We start from the raw sequence: 16,261 nt of genomic DNA, 5'->3' as shown, positions 1-16,261 counted from the left end.
CTAACAGGAAACTGCAACAAATAAGAGAGGAAACAGAGGATGAATTGTTGGGAATCCTTAAAGAAGTGGTAATTAAAGGGTGGCCTGAAGAAATAAGCAGTTGCTGTCCTAATCTAAGTGACTATTGGAACTGCAGACATGAATTTACTGTGATAGACTGAGTGATTTTAAAGGGCAGTAAGGTTGTATTTCCAACGACCCTCCGAAAAGCAATGCTACAGAAGATCCACAAGGATCATTTAGGAATTGAGAAGTGCAAACAAGGAGCAGGAAAGGTGCTGCATTGGCTGTGGATCAATCACAACATTGCTGATGTGGTAGGAACCTGCATTTCATGTGAAATAGAATCCATGACAATAGGCAAAGCCACTGAGACCTCATCCAGCTCTACAAAGGCCTTATGAGAAGGTTGACACCGATTTATTTACCTGGCAATCAAAGGATTATTTAATAGTCACAGATTATTATACTCTGTATCCTGAAATTTGCACACACACAGCACAGTACTAATAGTAAGTCAGTAATAGCTGGCATGAAGGAAATCTTCTCCAGATATGGAATTCCAAATGAAGTCTTTAGAGACCATTGGCCACAATTTTCCAGTGCAGATTTTAGGCAATAAACCAGAGATTGGGATTTTCATCAGAAAACATCAAATCCAAATTACCGTCAATCAAATGGACTTGTGGAAATGTCTGTATGAAAAAGACTTTTGACAGTGGGAGTGATTTCTACAAAGCTGTAGTGGTTTACCAAAGTACACCTTTGGAGAATGGCTTTTCTCCAGCTCAGCTCTTAATGGGAAGAAGGATCAGATCTAATTTACCAAATACTGATAATATGCTGAAATCTCATATCAATGAAACCATATGGAAGATGAAAGAAAACCAGAAGTCTACACAGAAATATTATTTTGACAAAAGGGTCCATGATCTCCCATCTCTTAACTCAGGTGGATAGAGTGTGCCTGAGGAATCACACATCTAATATTTGAGGTCAAGGGGGTACCATTAAGAGCTGCATTCAAGGTCTTATGTAGTCCAGACAGACCCGGGGGATGCATTTCAACATAATCAAAGGGATCCACGAGTAATCCCAGAAAGTTCCGAAACACTGACAGTAGATGTGGACTCTGGCATTTCCTATATGACTGATCCTTTATCATCAATGCACAAAGGAGAAACTGTCAAGGAACAAGAGAACAACTCAGACTGTAATGAAGGATTGATGCTGAGAAGATCAGAACAGGAGATTAAATGTCCTGAAAGACGCATAGGGACTTGCTAACCTTCCTGGAGATGGGGTATTAGAGGAAAGTGACTGGTAAATAGAGTGATGTGCTGGTAACCTCTCCTCTCTAGGTAGCTGATATACTGGGTTTATGGAAATGTATTACATGGGTTGAAAATGTAATGAATGTGTTATTAGATAGTTTTTAGCTGTCTATATATATGTATATGAGTTAAGTTGTTTTTCTTTAAAAGGGAAGATATAAAGATATGGTTGCAGAAGAATATAATTTAGAGATGTTCCCTCATTATGGACAGTATTAAGAACATAGGACTTCGGAGATGTGTCCTGGAGGCAGGGGTTGGGAACACCGCATGGCCATGTGCAGCAATTCACCAGAGACACTCCAGTTTGCTTTATTAAAGTTTTATTCTTTTTTCATTCATTGGATTGTTATTTGATGAACCCCAAAATCATTACGGTTAATATAATGGGAACTACAAAGAGGTCCCTCTTAGACCTGCACAGCTAGACTGATAAGATGACCAAAGTAAAAACCTGTAGCTGTACTTTTAGGGCAGACTCTGCAGTTACTCTAACAAGTTGTTCCAATAGCTAGCCCACAGAATGATGACAGTAATGGGTTCTTCATGCAGCTCTGACACACTGTTACAGCTCAAATATGCATACAATGGGTAAGACACAATTGCATCTTAACACCAAAAGAAGTGAAGAGAATTAAGTGTCCTAAGAGGGACACCATCAGGATATCAGACTGTTTGGGAATTGGGTGCAACCTGCGCACCTTGTCAGCAGGGCAAAGGAGAGTGTGCACTTGTGGAAGTCACATCACAAACAAGGGGCTGTCTCCTAAACCTTAGGAGACATGTCATTCTGTAGGCATAAATACTGTAGCTCTTACACCTTCTTTTACTGATTATGGAATAATGGCCCAGCCAGCGCAGAATTTAATTTATTGAGTCAGCAGAGCTGAGTGGGTTCAGGGAGTGGCATTAAGAAACTTTTCCCAGGGAATGCATCTAAATACCCTGTGCAGGAATGGAAGGAATTTGGACAAAAAGAACAGAGTGAGCCTGTAATGAGGCATGCTCTGTCTTCAGATGACCCTCAGTATCTGTCTGTTGAGTGGCAACTGTGTGTGTTTTATTTACACACTCCCCTCACCAACATCATACTCCTGGGGGAATTCTGCACCACTGGACACATGCAACATTCATGCCCCCAGCAGATTTCTTTGCTTCCCCACAGAAATATGATTTCTGACAGGGAAGCAAAGGGAAGCTGGAAGAGCTGTTGTACATAGCTCCCCAGCAGCCTGGGTGCATTTTTTTGGGTGCTTGGAGTAGCCAGCAGAGTTACTGGCTTGGGACACTCCGGCCAGTGGCTCCTAGCATGTGCCAGGCTCAGCTACTAGTCCTGGCTGGGAAGGATGGGACTTCCTCTTCCCCTGCAAGGAGCGGCCAGGGCTGTGTCAGACTCACCCCAAAAGCCTCTTTACCTGCAGGAAGCACCACACCCCCACCTCACTTCCTGCCCCCCCCATCGCATCTCAGCCATGAGGGGAAGGGGTCACTGAATGGGAGACTGCTCCCCCATCTGCCCAACCCCTGTGCATCTGGACCCACCTCATACCCAGATTTTCCCAGCAAGTCTCACCCTCTGCACTCAGAATCGCCCTCCCACACTGACTCGTCTGAACCTGAACCTGAACCCACACCCCTACCCCTAAAAGCCTGGTCCTTGCACTGTGTCAGGGTCAGGTGTAACTTTACTGCAAAGTCCATGTCCCAGCACAGGGGGAGCAGTGCAGGGTGATCTCCTACCTCTTTGCAGTTAGTGGTCTGCGCTTCCCACTGCCATGATGGAGCCTCCATATTTATTTATTGACAAAAAATTTGAAGAATTTTGCAGAATTTTAAAATATTGTGTGCAGAATTTTAAATTGTTTGGCACAGAATACCCTAAGGAGTAATACCAGCACAATGTCATGCAACAATTGTATATACAGTACTTCTCTACCTTTAACCCTTTCCTGCAGGACCGGAGGGCTCCCTTCCTTGAGATCTCTGCACACACTGGGCCCTGTTACTCCATCTTTTCCCTGTTACGCCTTCCTGTGTCATCCTTATAACCCTCAGCAGCTGGACCAATTGGCTCATCCAGCCTCCCAGGCTGATCAGCCAATTATGTTCCACATCCTCATTCAGTTTTCTCCAGGGAAGCTGACTGATGCCTAATTGATGAGAATGCTGGTTCACCTGCTAACTTCCAGCACTCTGTCACAGAGACCTATTGAAAGAAAGAGCTGGTTGAGTGCAGAAAGCAGGGCTGGGACTTAGATTGTGAGATCGGTCAAAATATAGCAACCTGATTGGCCATCAACAGTTAAGTGAGGCTGGAGTCATCAATGGAGTGTCACAATGCTGACGACCTCACGTCCCCAGTATGTTCTGTCAGAATCCATCTATGCCTCATAGTGTCACAGGGAGGCAGGGAGAGGGGCAGCCTCACCAGCTCTGCCAGGGCCTGGATCTGCCTTCTCCCAAAGATCAGGGATGCTAACATCTGGGTTTTTGGTTCACACCCATTTCTGATAGATAATATGGTGATAATGTTACAGGAGAACCTTCACCCACCTACCAGATCTCCATACCCAGAGGTGTGTCCAATAAGTACTTCATACACATTCAGAAAGGGATAGTGCATATGGCTGTCCACTCTCTAGCTGTCCTGAACTAAAAGATCCCTATGGTGTTTTAACCTACACCAGTTTCAAAGGAAGGTTGAGCAAAGTGCAGAGGGGAACTTTCAGTGCATGGCAGCAGTGCCAACACAGACACAGTGAGCAGCAGGTTAGCATAGGGTAGATTCACATCCTAGCATGCTGCAAAATAAGAGCTCATTTGGCCAAACATCCTGTGCGTGTGCGTAAGTGAGCGAGTGAGTGTGTGTATGTGAGAGAGAAAGAGGGAGAGGAAAAAATGTTTCAAGGTCTTCCTCAGTTCACACAGAATAATGTGTTATTGTCACAGACTGGGGACAAGGTGCCACTTTAAGATCCAAATTTCACACACCCCAGAGTCTGAGGGCTAGTCTACACTTGAAATGCTACAGTGTAGACACTACATACACTGACGGGAAGGGTTGTTCCATCAGCACAGGTAAATGACCTCCCCAAGAGGCAGTAGTTAGGCTGATGGAAGAATTCTTCTGTCAACCTAGCGCTATCTACACTCTGGGATAGGTCAGCTTAACTACGTCGCTCAGGGTGTGGATTTTTCACTCCCCTCAGAGATGTATCTAAGACAATTTAATATTCTAGTATAGACCAGGCCTAAGTGTGACTAGATCCAGGGTTTGGGTGTGACTGAGATTTGTATCTCCTTGTCACAATGTTTCTTTCCGATCTGTTTCTTTCCTTTTTTCTTCTCTCTTGTGCAATTTTCCTTCTCTAACCTTTTCACGATGATTCTTTTGTGTCCTTTTCAGAGTTGCAACGTGGCTCAGATAAGGATATTTGAAAATTATTTTATAAATAAAGAAATAATCGTCTAAGTAGTCTTTTCTCACCCTGCTGAGTAAATTTCTGTGTAATTAATTCACCGTCAACTGAAGTCCCTAGAAATAAAAGAACTCAACTGATACTCAGCATTGAGCACTGGACTGTCAATCAGGAGACTTAAGCAGTATTCCAGCCTCTGCCACTGATCTGTTGTACCACCTTGGACAATTGACACTTTGCCTCAGTTTCTTCTCCTTTTTTTTTTTATGTCCATCTTGACTCTTTAGATTCCAAGCTCTTTGGCACAAGGACACGTATGTGTTTTTACCTTGCCTAACAGAATGGGATCTCAGATGGGATTGGGCTCTCTACACAATCCCTTAATACCAATAATAAATAAAACTAATAATGAGGATGATGTTTGTGGTGGGGAATAGCACCAAATAAAATATTGGACAGACAGAGGTCCAAGAAAATACATCAGATGAATGTCTCAGCTGCAGTTCAGTGGGAAGGTATCAGCTGGGTGTCTTGCTGCGGATGATGGCATCTTTTTATTAATGGTGTTTCATACCACTGAGCCTGGTGATCAAGCTGGGAGAGGGAGAGGCTCTGGTAGGTACGGTAGAATGTATTAGTTCTAATAATAACATTTCTTTCCACTGGTCCCACAGCCCATAATCCACAATCCATACACAGAGTGAAACAGAGAGACAGAGTGAAATAAAGAAAGAGAAAGAAAAAAGAATGACAGTCAAACACTGCTGACTATCAGAGAAGCCCAATAGAACCCATCAGGCAGTTCAGAGTCTGCCTCTCATCCACAACTCTTTAGAAGAGTCTTTTCTTATTTAGGTCTTATTTGTGAACTTCTTACTCCCCTGCTGAGCATTTATTCACCCAAGGAGAACCACTGACTCCAGCAGTAATATGAGAAAGAGCTCTCCATGCAAATAACTTCTCCATGGTCTGATCTTTTGTCCATTTGGTGAGGGCCATGTATTGTGCATGTGTTTGCACACATTTGCTGTGCTTTATAAAGACCAGCGTGTACCATCTTAACTCAAGCTGAGTAGTGCCTTGCTCCTCCAAGTGCTATTGAAATAAACGTTGCTACTTGTGGAGTAAAATGCTGCTCAAGGTGAGTAAAAGTGGCACAATCTGGCCCTAAAATACTTTATTTACTGCCCCAAGTACCTTCGGTCTCTAATATTCTCATGAAAATCAACAGATCATTTGTGGACTAAAGTATGAGACATAATGGCCAAACCTAACCCCTATCCTTCGTAATATGCTCCTCCTGCCCATATCTTCCACAGTACAGAAAAAAAAGAAATGAACCTCTGCTTTTCTCCCACAACGTGAATACTTAGCTTTCTTTTGGTAAAATAAGAACAATCTATCTCAGGCTTCAGCTCTTCAGCTGGTCACCTGCACAGGGGCCAGGAAGGTTGTTATTCTCCCCTAGTTCAGAACTGGCCAAATGATTTAGGGGTTGTTGTTGTTGTTTTTAAGTCTTCCACTGAAACATCAGATAGCCACTACTGGACACAAGGCTAAATGCAACCAATGGTTTGATGCAGTTTGGCAAATTCTATGCCCCTAGATGTTTGTGCCACTCTTGATTTCATGCTCATGGTTAAACTAATCATCCAGTTAGGGATCACTAAAGACCTTGGAGATTTTTCACCTTCATTGACAGCATCAACCAGGGCTGTCTTCTAGAATCATCTTGACCCATCAACATAACTCTAATTTCCTTTTCCTATTTAATAAATCTTTATATAGTTTATTATAGAATTGGCTACAAGTGTTGTCTTTGGTGTGAGATCTAAGGGGCACCTAACTCAAAGTGAGTGACTGCTCCGTTCAGATTGGTAGCAACCTGAATATTGCTGTGATACTTGGTCTAAGGGATCATCTATCACAGAGTCATGCTCATCTGGGCGAAGAGAGAGATTTGAGTACCTAATGGGGCTTCCTTTAACAATTCAGGCTGTTATAGTGCCTGAGGAGTTTACACTTGATGATTAGTTGGTGAAATCTGAGTATAGAATTCACAGCCAATTTGAGGGTTGTGTCCTGCTTCCTAACAATCTGCCCTGAGGTTGGGACTCATGCTCTTGAGACCCTGCAGGAAGCATAACAGCAGGAAATTCAGAGAACTGGGAATTCAATACCGAGACTCTGGTAAAGTATGTGGAGATACCCATAACTGGCTCTCAAATTAATGGTGCCCGGAGCTCAAAGATAATTGATCAGGAAATGAGGGTAAAAGGAAAAAGATGTGGGTTTATTGGGAGACCAGCTGATATCTGCTGTGCACGGCAACCTGCTCTGAGTGAGGTGCCTGCCTAAAGTCAATTCAGTTAGTGAGCAGTCATGTTTCATCCCAAATGGAGAGAAGAAACTACATTGTCCTAAGATTGGTAGTCCCAAATCCATTGACATCCATCTCTCATGAATTGGAATTGAGTGGTATTCCTTTACATAGTTTGTGAGTCCTCTAGGGATGATAGTACCTGTGTTCTATAGTTAGAAACCTGCCAGAGCAGCAGTTTGTATATTACTCCTGGGAGTATTCTGTGGCAAAAAAAAAAAAAAATCTGCACGCAATAATTTAAAATTCTGCAAATTTTATTTGTCAATAAATAAATGTGGAGGCTCCAGCCTGGCAGGGGGAGCACAGGCCACTGACTGCACAGAGGGAGATCACCCTGCACCCTCCTCCCACAGACATGAATTTGGAGGTAAAGATGCACCCGACCCTGACACCACGCAAGGACCAGGGCTGTCCCAGAAACACCTTGGGGCCCTGCCTCTCTGTGCCAAGCAAACTAGGTGTAGGCAGGCAGGCTCAGCCCAGCAGGATCCAAGTATGGAGGGGCTTAGTATAGGTAGATCCAAGTGTGGGGTGATAGGGTTCTGTGTGGGGCAATCTGGATGCGGGTGGCTTGGTGGGAGTCTGGGTGAGAGGGAGATCTGGATGAAGAGGAGCTCTTGGGGGCGGGGGTGGGTTCTGGGTACAGACACAATAGGACTCTGCAAGAGGGTCCAGGTGAAGGTGATTAAGACTCAGCGGAGGCGGAGGGGTCCATGTGTGGAGGGATCAGCAGGGAGGGTCCAGGTGCTGGCCTGATAGGGTGAGGGTGCAGGGGTGGCTTGGTGGGGTTCAGTGGGGTGGGTGTCTGGGTGCAGGGGGCTCGTCAGGGTGGTCAAGATGCAGATGAGGTGGGGCTTGTTGGGGTGGGGATTCAAGTGCGGGGAGTGGTCTAAGTTCAGGGGTAGCATCCAGATGCAAGGAGATGGGACTCAGCAAGGGGGTCTGGATGAAGGGGGGCTCTGGATGCAGAGGGTGAGGCTTGTCGAGGTGTGGGTTCAGGTTTGGGGGGGGTCAGTGGGATTGTTCTGGGTGCAGGGGGTGAGGCTTGGTGGGGAAATTTGGATATAAGGTGGGTCTGGATGTATGGGGGTTGGGTGGATGGGGGAGCGGCTCCTTGTATAGTGACCCCTCTCCCTCGCAGCTGAGGAGCAAAGGGGACAGGAAGCTGGGGGATGGGGTGGGGGGTGCTTCCTGCAGCTAGAGAGGTTTCTGGGGGTGAGTCTGACCCAGCCCTGGCTGCTTCTTCCTCTTCCCCTGCAAGTCCCATCCTTCCCAGACCAGCCAGGACTAGTAGCCGAGCCTGGCACAGGGTAGGAGCCACTGGTCCAGTCGTCCCCAGCCACACCCCTTGCCCTCAGTGATTTACCACTCTGCTGGCTGCTGCAGGTGCCCAAAACAACACACCTGTGCTACTGGGGAGTGGCACGTGACTGCTCTTGCGGATTCCCTTTGCTTCCCTATCAAAAAGTCATTTTTCTGCAGGGAAGCAAAGAAATCTGCAGGGAACATGAATATTGCACCCACACAGTGGGTGCAGAATTCTCCCAGAAATAGTATATGCAGCCAGGCCTTGCATGTTTATTGTTAGTAACCACAATCATTTGGACTCCACAGTGTCCCTATGGTGCCATCATAGTTTGTTGAGTAAAGATTTAAAAAAAACATAAAAGTGTCCAAATATATGAGGACTGTAAGTTCACAATAGTAGATCTAATTTTGCCCAGTGGGGAAGGCTTATTTTCCAATGCAGCACAATTTTAGGAAACTGGTTTTGTCCAACACTTCCCAGCTAAAGCCAGAGGTTGCCCTATTCTCTCTCTCTCTCAGCTGTGTCTGCTTTAATTCACTTTGTGAGAGCCTAAGTCTTGCCATGACTTGATCCTGTACATAAAGGATATGGGGTCTGTATGTTATGTAACTGGCTGCCTCAAGAATAGCAGGGCAGTCGCATAGGTAGTGCTGTTGGAGAAGAAAAACCATCCCTCCTTGTAACAGTTCTTATTCAAAGCGTCTGTACTAAAAACTGCAAACACAATGGGTATCCCAGCCTCGGTTATCTATCTAGTCAGTGATACAGACCAACCCCTGGGGCAATACAAAAACATAAAGGGAGACTAAGAAAGCCCCAGCTATTCTTTGTCTTTTAGAATGTTATTTATTTTGTGTGAAAGGACTGCAACCCCCAAATATAGGGAATATAAAAGAGACATACTTTACACAAGGTGTTTGCCAAGCCCAAATGGCCATTTACAGTAAGCAGCCCCCAAAACCAGGATCATGAAATCCCCCTGAAGTTAAAATATGAATGAAAAACTGATAGAGGATAAAACTTTCTCCCAGGGTGGAGTGATTGTATTGGCTTTGGCATCTACTATTCAATGTATTATACTTTCAGGATGTCACACAGTGATGGAGGTATAGCACTGAAAATTACTTTGAGTGACAGAACCTGAGGTAGAGCAGAGGTTAAAAATTCCACTCAGAAAAGATCAGGCTGATGCAAATAGCATAGCAAAGGACCAGTCTGTAGTGACATTAGGTTTCCTACACCATGGGATCAGGTAAATGCTGCCACCAGCAAGCTTTGAACTTGACAATTTTACCATGACTCCCCTCATTTTGCTCCCTTATTCTGAGGACCTTGTCCCCAGGAGAACGGTGATCCCTGATAAATATGTTAGGGGCTCTTCAAAGACCACTGGAGGAAAAACTAGTCACCACAGCTCCACTGCAGACATATCTAACAAATGCTTTACTTCATTAATTACAAGTAAATACATGAATGAACTACTTTACTGTTCATTAAGTGATGACCTCTCTCAAGAACAGGAAAGTCTTATTACACTTCCCAGTTTAGTCTTCCTTCACAGAAGCTGCTGGGTCCTACATCCTCTGAACATCACCTTTCCACTACCCTGGACTCCTAAGTCACCGAAGAACTAGTCTCTAGTGTCTTGAGAGTCCAATCCTCACACTTTCAGCTAGGTCCTGCAAAAACTTACTCTAGCCAGCAAGCCTCACCTCTCCCTTCCCCACATCCTTGCCTACCACTTGCATTTGAGTGAACCTTCATGGTGGATCTTAGCAACCAAATGGGCCTTTACCGAGTCCTTAGATGTCCAATTACACTCTTATGTCCAACCATGTGTTTAATTTCCACAACCCCATACATAGAATAACTCGCCACATTGCCTAACTTTCTCCACACACACCCAGGCCATGGAACTGGCCTCCCTTATGGCGGGGAGAAAGCTGGGGAGATGTATGTGAGGGGAAAGGATTTTCTAGTATATGCTCCCCAAAACATTGTTTTGTCCCTAATGCTTATAGTGCGTCCAGGGATTGAGATGTGGGTTAGGAGGGAGGCAGATCTGGTTCTCTTTGTGGGCCCTAAAATAAGGGATAAAAGAGGAGAGGGGGAGAGAGAGGTAGAACTCCAAGTATTGTGTAATGAGTTCAGGGGGTACTCGTAATATTCTGTATAACTAATACACTCCCTTCTGTCCTGCACCTCAGACCACCTCTCTGCTGAAGCTCAGGTCAGAGCTTAGTCTGCTCATGACTTAAAAGGGGAAAAAAAGAAAAATATTACACAAGTGCCACTGCCAAGAGAGATTGGCATACCACTTCTTTAAGAATAATATCATTAATATCAATAATATAAAAAAATAACAATATCAATATCATTAATATCAATAATATCAATAATATCAAAAAAAATTAAACAATTCTCATGCAGTGTTTTCCCCACATAGTTTTCCCCACTCTCCTGCCGTTGCCTAAATTGGAAGGCACTCATCAGAACTCCCACACATACACCCAGACAGATGACTTCATAATATCTGCAGCATGGCATCAAAAGTGCCTGTGTATCAGCTGGACTCCTCAGAGCCAGAGAGGAATGGCAGCCCCACAATTCTCCAAGCTCCTCAGAGTCCCCTCACCAAATCAGTGCAAAGCTCTTTCATGGTCAGCAGTAATTCCAGTCCCAAAGTCAATAGTTGACTGTCTCCACAGCTTCCAGCAAGATAGGAATTCTGCAGTGTCACAGATTGTAGGACACAGCTCACATAACATATGCATCTTAGTCCTGCTTTGATCAATTGCCAGGTCCACAAAGCCTTCTCCAACTCCCCCTATTTATAACCCGTACCCCACTGAGCTCCAATAGGCTCAGCTCGCAGATAACAGATGTGCTGAACCAGCTAGACAGCTTGCCCTTAATCAAAACCCTTGACATAACATCAGACAGCTACTGAGCATATCCACAAATTACCACCGCCACCACCTCCACTCCCTCCTTTAGATGCCTCTGAGCCCTTCTCATTGAGCATCCTGCCCTGCTCTCTACATGTGTGCGGAGACAGAGAGATATAAACAAAAATCCATGTCTCTTCCCCATTGCTTCTTTCTCATCTTTAGACTAAAGAACTTCAATTGCTGCAGTACAACCATGTGAGTTACAATTGCCTTCAAGAAACAGCCATGACACTCTCACAGAGATGCTAAGCTTCTGAGAAACATCTTCATGTGCCAACCCCGCTACCATGCAATTGTTAGGCAGACACCAATAACAATAAGCGTTTTACATTAGTTATTACAAGGGGAGAGCCACAAATGGAGTTTTCTCCTGATTGTTTGGTTCTGTGGCTGAGCTGCAACATAGTTATTAAAATGGATACTTCAGAGGGGTCCTTAATAGATCTGGACAGCTAAATTGGCAAGATGGGTGAGTGACAGGGGGAAAATCCAAACCTATGCATTTAGGGCAGATCCTGCAATCTCTACTTTTGTGAGAAGTCCCAGTGATATCTCACAGAAGAGGTTCAGGAACTCATCCTTCATCCAGTTTTGACATATTGTCATATCTCGAATACAGTTAGGCCTGGTGTACACTACACAGTTAGGCTGATGTAAGGTAGCTTATGTTGACCTAAATATGTCAGTGTACACACTACAGCCTTGTTCCACCAATGTAAGTGCCCTACTACACCGACATAGTAACTCCACCTCCACAAGAGATGTAGGATTTATGTTGGTGTAGTTAGGGCAGTGCAGTGTCTGTGTATACACTGCATTACTTACATTGGCTGTTAGCTGTCTTGTCAATTTCATGGCTCCATGCTGGAGAAGCCAGGCCAGCTGGCCCCACCTCCGGGTGGGGCTCCCGGCAGGGAGCTGCGTGGAGCTGAGAGCCCTGGCTCTCAGTCCCTTACACTGCCCCTCTTCAGTCAGTGGAAGCACTCCTAGTGAGCATGCACTCCACTGACAGAAGGAGGGTAGTGTGGACATCAGTAATTGCTGTGGTGGCTGTAAGTCAACCTAACAAAGGTCAGCTTATGTCTGTAGTATAGACATGCCCTTAGATACATGCCTTAACCCCAAAAGTAAGAGGGAAATAAGAATTTATACTGCAGCATTTGATATTCTTAATTGGACTCTGCCAGGGCAGCGGACTAGTCTGTGATTGGTACATCATAAACACCTTATGAGTAGAGTAGAGAAGACAGTGTGCTCTTGGGAGTTTCATATCATAGACAAAGGACTGTCTCCTCAACATGAGGGGAAAATATCATTGTACAGTGACAGATCCTTTAAATCAAGCAGTATCAATTATTGAACAACAGTCCAGCCAACTATGAGTTAATTTTTTTCTCAGATAGTGGCTCTGGGAAGGATCAGGGAGGGGAAGGAAAAATTCTTTAATCCAAGTAAAGCATCTGAATTCCTGTAAAAAAAAGAACTGGGACAAAAGCAGCAGAAAAAGCCCCACTGAGAAATGAGCTGATTGGGTGCAGGGAGTGGGGCTGGAACTTGGATTATGAGATCATTCAAAATATGGCAACCTGATTGGCCAGCAGCAGCCCAGAGAGGGTGGAGTCATCAATGGGGTGTCATACAACTGATTTAGCTAAAGATGTTTGTAGAATATTTTATAAATAATGTAATAATGCCCCAAATCGTCATTTCTCAATCTGCTGAGTACAATTCTGTGTAATGAATTCTTTTAACTGAAAACAGCTGTTCCTAGGTGTGTATGGAGTCAGCTGAGGAACAGCAGTGGCCAGTGAATTGGACACTGAACTGTCAATCAGGAGAACAGGATAATATTCCTGTCTCTGCCACTGATCGGCTATTCCATCTTGGGCAACTGATATTTTGCCTCTGTTTCTTCCCCCTCTTGACTTCCAGTTCTTCAAGATGGGGACAGTCTATTACTATGTGGTTTTACCATGCTTAGCTCAATGGGATCCCAGATGAGACTGGATTTCTAGGTGCTCCTTTAATACCAACAATAAATACAACTAATTATTCGGATAGTGACTGGGTGAGGAATAGCTACAAATAGTGCGTATGAGAGAGAGAGTTCAAAGAAAATACATCAACTTAACCACTCATCTGCAGCTAAAGACAAGGGAATAGTGCCATCTTTTCTGTAATTGTGTTTCAGTACCCCTGTCCCTGGGTTGAGCTGGAAGAGGATCTGGCACAATCAGCACCAAGAGACAGTTGAATGCTTTAGCTCTGAACTGACATTTCTTTCCACAGATCCCACAGGGCATAAACCATCCACAATCTATACACAGAGTAAAATGGAAAGAGAGAGAGAGAGAGAGAGAGAGAGAGGGAGAGAGAGATTAATAAAGAGGATGAGAAAGAGTGAGTGTGAATGACAGTCAGACACTGCAGACCCTCGGGGGAGCATAGGAGACATTAGGATATAACCAGATATTGACCATAGATGGAAGAAAGACACCAGGCCAGGTAAGACCAGCAGTCTGATGCAGTTCAGCAAATCCTCCTATGGACCGAGCTGCTTAGCTGTGCCACTCTTGCTCTCATGCTCATAGTTAAATTGTGCACTAGATTTGGGGTCAGGAAGTAATTTTCCTTCAGGTCAGATTGGCCAAGACCTTGGAGTTTTTTTGCCTTCCTCTGCATCACTGAGCAGGGGCTGTCTGCTTGGGTCACCTGGACCTATCTCAGGGGCTTCAGACATTAGGCTCACTTCCTGTTTTCACTGTACTTCCTATTTTCCATCTGTGGCTGACAACACTTCAGTCTCCTGAAGACTACAAATTTTAATACGTAATTCTCTCCTAACTGACTTGCCAGTGTGGAGTTGGTTCAATACAATTTATTTGGAAAGATTATAAAGTGAGTTATGCTTTGTCTACAGTTGGGCTCTGCTTGTGATAAAAACATTTTCAGATCTACAGCCTCTGACTTTACAGTGAGAGCTGAGATCCCATTTATCCTTTCTAGGGCTGTCTGCAAGTGGAGCTGGTAGTGATCATGAGTCCTTCAAAGGGTTTAGACTAGAAACCGTTAATGCAATGGACATCAGAGTCTCAGATTTCTATATACTCCCTGGGTAACACACACATAAAGGGAGATTTTAAAATAATGCACACTGAAAAACATAATCCCTGTGTGATGGGACATCTGCCCCCAGTAGCCCATAAAGGGTTAAGAAAACCCTAGGGAGGCTGCGCAACAGGAAGCCAGTTGGAAACGACCCTAGGAAGGCTGTTCAGGAGACAGCCAATTGGAGACTGCTACGAGGAGCAGCCAATCAGGGCTGCACAGGCCTTTTTCAGAAGAGCGGCAGGGCAGAGCAAGTCAGTTACTCCCTGGAGCTTGAGGAGGGAGAAGAACTGCTCACATCTTGGAAAGAGCAGTGCTGGGCAGGTTCAGGGGAGTGAGAGTGAGCTCCCAACTGGGATGCTGGGGCCCTGAGACAAGGGCAGAGAAGGTGCTGGGGGCTGCGGGGAAGTGGCCCAAGGATGTAGACTGCAGGATTGGAAGGGTCAGAGCACATGGCTGCCATCTACAGGGTCCCTGGACTGGGACCTGGAGTAGTGGGTGGGCCTGGGATTCCCCCCCACCCCCCATTTGCCACTGAGGAAGTCACTGGACAGTAGACTATGGTTTCCAGGGAAGTGGGGAGGACAAACTGTGACACAGCCAGAGGGCTGAATCCTGAAGAGGATCGTGCGGTCCTTGGGGTGACATGCTTCCTGGAGCAGAACTGACGGTGGTGAGATATCACCAGATGAGGACACACTAGCGAACTAAGCTAATTCCCTGGACACACAGCAGGAGGTGCCACAGTGGTGAGTCGCACCACGTCACACCAGACTATACATATAAAATGATGGGGTCTAAATTAGCTGTTACAACTCAAGAGAGAAATCTTGGAGTCATTGTGGACTCTGAAAACATCCACTCAATATGCAGCAGCAGTCAAAAAATCAAACAGAATGTTGGGCATCCTTAAAAAAGGGATAGATAATAAGACATAAAATATTATATTGCCTCTATATAAATCCATGGTATGCCCACATCTTGAATACTGTGTGTAGATGTGGTCACCCCATCTCAAAAAAGATATATTGCAATTGGAAAAGGTTCAGAAAAGGGCAACAAAAATTATTAGGGGTATGGAATGCTCTCTGTATGAGGAGAGACTAATAAGATTGGGATTTTTCACCTTGGAAAAGAGAGAACCAAGGAGGGATATGACTGAGGTCTATAAAATCATGATTGGTGTGGAAAAAGTAAATAAGGAAGTGTTAATTACTCCTTTTCTTAACTAAGGCTACATTTTAGTCACGGGTATTTTTAGTAAAAGTCATGGACAGGTCATGGGCAATACACAAAAAGTCATAGCCTATGACCTGTCCATGACTTTCACTAAAAATGCCTGTGACTAAATCTTACCTTCTGGGAGGGGGGCACTCCTGAAGACTGCTGCTGGGGGGTGGGCAGTGTGGGGTGACACTTCTGCTGGGGAGGGGCAGTGAGGGGTGATGCTTTTGCTGCGGGGTGGGGGGGGGAGGCAGTGCGGGGCCCCATTGCTGCTGGGGGGAGACAGCCTGTGGTCCTGATGCTGCTGGTTTGGGTGCAGGGCGGCCTGGGGACCCGCCACCACTGCTGGTCCGGGTGGGAGATGGCCCGTGGCCTTGCCACTGCTAATCTGGGCGGGGATGGCCCAGGGCCACGAGGCCACTGCTGCTGGTCCCACATCGCTGCTCCAGCGCAGCTCTGGGGACCAGCTGCCTGAGGCTGCCAGAGTAGCGTCTGGTGCGTCTGACCCTAGGGCTTCCCCAACTGCTGGGGTG

The sequence above is a fragment of the Eretmochelys imbricata genome, chromosome 2, assembly GCF_965152235.1.
Source record: "Eretmochelys imbricata isolate rEreImb1 chromosome 2, rEreImb1.hap1, whole genome shotgun sequence".
Taxonomy (NCBI): domain Eukaryota; kingdom Metazoa; phylum Chordata; order Testudines; family Cheloniidae; genus Eretmochelys; species Eretmochelys imbricata.
This window is presented reverse-complemented; position numbering follows the sequence as displayed.